Source organism: Gracilinanus agilis, chromosome 3, assembly GCF_016433145.1.
Source record: "Gracilinanus agilis isolate LMUSP501 chromosome 3, AgileGrace, whole genome shotgun sequence".
Lineage (NCBI taxonomy): Eukaryota > Metazoa > Chordata > Mammalia > Didelphimorphia > Didelphidae > Gracilinanus > Gracilinanus agilis.
The window spans coordinates 539,021,445-539,026,296 of NC_058132.1; the positions used below are offsets into that span (position 1 = coordinate 539,021,445).

The window sequence follows — 4,852 nt, forward strand, 5'->3', positions numbered from 1 at the left end:
CAAGTGCCAGTGTGCTTAAAATCCCTTCCCAGTACTAAATGGTGAGTTTTTTTTTGCAATAAAAAAAGCTGAGTAATATTGCATAGGAGTGCCAGAAACTGCCCCACTGGAAACAAAAACTATTTACATTAAGTAAGAAACCTGTTTTCAGGCCTGTATTTGCCACATTTACAACATGGTGCAATACATACTGTGACAAGGGGTAAGAAAAAATAGCTTCCAATACAAAGTAGCACAGTTTGCCACATGAGAGTAAAGTGAAGGGCAAACAGGAGGAGGAAATAAGAGGGAGAGAAGGAAAAAGGGAGAAGGAACTTTTATTGTTTCATTTCTGGTTTTGAAGCTGATTGGACAACCAGTCCAGTCCTTCATAGAGCCCATCCCCACTAGTGGCACAGGTGGCTTGGATGTACCAGTTTCTCTGATGGAGAGAATGCAGTCCAAGTTTATCTGCAATTTCAGCTACATTCATGGCATTGGGAAGATCCTGTTTGTTAGCAAAAACTAAGGCGTCATCCCTAAGCTTATCCTCTGCCAACATTCTCATCAGTTCTTCTTGGGACTCATTCACTCACTCTCTGTCATTGCTATCAACCACAAAAATCAGTCCTTGTGTATTTTGGAAGTAATGGCTCCATAAGGGTCAGATTATGTCCTGGCCACCTACATCCCACACCTGAAGCTAATGTTTTTGTATTCTACAGTTTCTATGTTGAAACCTATAGTGGGAATAATCGTTATTATTTCACCCAGCTTCAGTTTGTACAAAATAGTTGTCTTTCCTGCAGCATCCAGACCAACCATTAGAATACCCATTTCTTTTTTGCCAAAGAGCCCCTTGAAAAGGTTAGCAAATATATTCCCCATGTTCCAAGTGTGATGTGTTGAACGTTGGCAAAAGAAACCTCCCCACTCCTGAGCCTTGGGCTTCCTGTCTCCTCACTGGTGAGGGGCTGCCACTCCTTTTTTTCCTCTCTCCAGGCACTGGTTTTGCTCCCACAAGATGGCTGCTCCCAACGGCAGCCATGTCAGTGCCAGGGAAGCTAATTTTCCTCTTCCTCTCTCTCTCTCATAACCTTCAAAGATATATGCAGTTCTATACTGTTTTACATTCATAAGAGGCTAGTCTGGGCAATACTTGTAACAATAGTCTCTCATTTTCAGGGAAGAGGGAGACACATAATGATCACATATGATACAAACATCAATGAATTTTATGACATCTAAAATTTCATATCTCATTACTGCTGTGCATATTTGATATAAAACTGATAGAAGGGTCCATTATACTTTTGTCAGACATGTGTGAATTTTCTTCAGTTTTCTGGGTGAGCAAAACAGTATTCTGTTTCTTTTAGTGCAGCTTCCCTATTATCATATAATCTAGCATAATCCTTAGAATTATTGGGATCCCACAGTGTGTCCTCTAATGGCCAATACTTACCATTCTCATCCTGAACAATAATGGTTGCCTTAAATATTGGCTGCCTTTCTATCTCAGAGAGTAAAGTATTCAGATTTATTACATCACCCCAACTTGGATTGAAACCTATAAAAATTGCTTTGAATTGAGCAACCACAGTCAATGAATCATCATTTAATTTAGGGATATTTCTTTGCTATGTACTGAAATGAGTAGAGATAAAAGGAATAGGCTGCATATTAACCCTTTAGTCATGCATGACAATATCTCTCAGAGGAAACATGTCCTTAGAGGAATCATTATCCATTACTACTGAATTTAAATTCTGGTTGGAGAGAGAGGAAAAGGTAGTAGGGTAGGAGAGGAGCAGCATGGACAGTATAGACCAGTGGTGGCAAACCTGTAAGAGACCATGTGTCATTCCCTCTCACTGTATGCAGTGCCTTTGTCTGCCCCCAAAACTGCATGTCATATCCCACCCCAAACCACAGAGATCAAATGTCATGTTCACCCCACTCCCAGACAGGAGAGGGAGAAAAGGAGAGGAGTGGCATGAGCACTCTGCTCAGGGGAGGGAATAAGCCCTTCTATTGTTTTGCTGGGCAAAGGGGTGGAGAGGCACGGTGAAGAGGGGAAAAAAAGCAGTTCTTTCTGAGTCCCTCTACCTTTCCAGTAACTAACTGTAGCAGATGTATGGCACACATGGCCATAGTGAGGTCTCCGTATGCTGTCTTTAACACCTGTACCATAGGTTCACCGTCATGGGTATAGGGTAGTGATGAGCAAACTATGGCCCATGGGCCAGGTGTGGCACCCTGAAATGTTCTATCTGGCTGCATGACATTATTCTTAGTCTGACAAATATAATGAGTAGGATACAATGCAATGGAACTTTGAAAGAGTTGCCTTAGAAACAGACTGACAGATGAGGCTTTCCTTTCCTTTGGCCCCCTTTTCAAAAAAGTTTGCCCATCACTGGTATAGGGGATGGGTAGGGGGCTAAATCAGTCTTGGTTAGAGAGGAGGATTAAGTGAGGTGCAAAGGGTGAGTCTAGGCACAGGGGAGTATTTGGGGGAAACCTCAGATGGATGAACTGGTCTGGAGGAGGGGAGGGGAATGAAAATAGAAGGGGCTTCAGGGAAGGACTGAATTTGAGAGGACAGGATAGCAAAAGGAAATAGAGAATTTTGGGAATAGGCAAAAAGAATTGGAGGGGGGAGAAATAAAGAACACATGGACTATGGTCAGAATTCTGAGAAAAAAAAAGAAGAGGGAACAGGCAAAATAATGTGGGAGAAGAGTGGAAAGGAGGAAGGGGCTGTTTTTGAGGATAGAAATGAAAATTTAGAGGAGGCTGGGAAATTATTAGGATCAAATCTACATTGTAGGATGCAATAAAACACCCCATAAATAATACTCTAACTCTTTGGAATTTTTTATCCCCTATTGCTGCTCTTAACCCTTTCAATGTCTAAAAATTGAAAGAATCATATTGAAATCAAAGCTGATCCCCTCCTTTTGTAGTTATTGTTTTAAACCATTTTTTATTTTATAAAATTTAATGACTTGTTTGTTTGTCTTTTGTCATGCCTGGCTTTATTGGAATTTGCCCCTGATCTCATGAGTGAAGCAGTTTTTGTAAATGAGTTATTGTGGGATAGAATTCTTATTGCATGTATTTCCCATAATCTTTTTTTTTAAACCCTTAACTTCGGTGTATTGTCTCATAGGTGGAAGAGTGGTAAGGGTGGGCAATGGGGGTCAAGTGACTTGCCCAGGGTCACACAGCTGGGAAGTGGCTGAGGCCGGGTTTGAACCTAGGACCTCCTGTCTCTAGGCCTGGCTCTCACTCCACTGAGCTACCCAGCTGCCCCTTCCCATAATCTTTTAAAAACTCATTGCTTTCCCTTTGAATTGCAATCTGTATGAATCCCCATTGTTTTGAAAGAATTTTTAATTCATTTGTACCTCAGGGAATCATATGATTTATCTGGATAACCTATCTTCAGCTCAGTACCTTTAAAAAAAAAAGAAATGAAGATAAAAAACAACTAAAGATAATTTCTTCCATATTCCTATAAAAATAAACATACATTATTATTATTATTTTCATATTATTACCTTTCTGACTATACTTTTTTAAATGTATTACTCTCTGTATAAAAAGAAAATAATGTTACTGACAAGCACATTTACAAACATACAGGAGACTTGATCACAAAATATAGACATTTAAAATGTTCATTATGCAGTGAAAAGTTTAACTGTCATCTTCCTTTGAATGTCAGTTTGTCAAATGGAATAACAAATAGAAAGTAATTTTTTGGTAGCGATTTTCAATTTGTACACAATCACAGAATCTCACAATGGGGAAGGACCTCAGAAGTCATTATATATACCTCAAATGTGATCAATAATTATCTCTGATATCTGACAAACTAATTATATCTTTAAGATATCCAGTGATTAAGGAACTCCTTAACTCCATGGACAATTCATTCCTCTTTTCAAAACTTCTAATTGTCCAAAGAATTTTCTTCTGTTTCATAAAAATTTACTAACAATCTCTCTTAGTTCTTTCTGCTATAGTAAAGCAAAACAAATCTAGACCTTCTTTTGCATAAAAATATTTCAAATGCTTTAAAAGTTAGCATTTTCCGTTAGTCTTCTCCTCATAAAACAAATCATTTCTAGTTCTTCCATGTAGACGACATATAGAATATTTCTAAGACCTTTTACCATTCTGGTAATGCTCAATTGAATGTCCTACAACTAATTAACATATCTATGGATCTAATACTTAGTTTATATTAGGTTTTATCCAACTTGGAACTACTGGTGTTATAATATTTGGGTTTTTTTTCTTTGCTATTATACTATATTGTTTTACTTTCTGTAATTTATATATTAATTTCCTATAGTTTTCCTGAGGGAGAAATTTTGCAGTTTGTTGAAGGGCTCACATTTTATAACTGAAGTCATAACTAAGTTCTAAGTTTCAAGGTCCTTGACTTTATTTGTGTGGGTTTAAAATGAGGGCAGATTTGGTGGCTAAAGGTGTTGATATGTTATCTAACTGCTAATCATTATATTCTTTTCTTTTCTTTTTTCCTATGGATGTGTGATTCTGGTAAATAACTCTCCTTGGAAGGAATATGAACTATAACTCTAGGATGAGATTGTAGGAGGAGAATAAAATGTGCTGATGGCTAATAGAATAGATGGCTATTGTTTACTCACTAAAATTTATGACTATTATTTAATTCTTTTTTTTAAACCCTTACTTTCCATCTTGGAGTCAATACTGTGTATTGGCTCCAAGGCAGAAGAGTGGTAAGGGTAGGCAATGAGAGTCAAGTGACTTGCCCAGGGTCACAGAGCTGAGAAGTGGCTGAGGCCAGATTTGAACCTAGGACCTCCCATTTCCA

General features: G+C 38.2%; 1 pseudogene; it reads right to left on the reverse strand.

Moving 5' to 3' along the window:
- Positions 1–325: 325 nt before the first annotated feature.
- Positions 326–912, reverse strand: LOC123239914 (annotated as a pseudogene).
- Between the last annotated feature and the right edge of the window lie 3,940 nt (positions 913–4,852).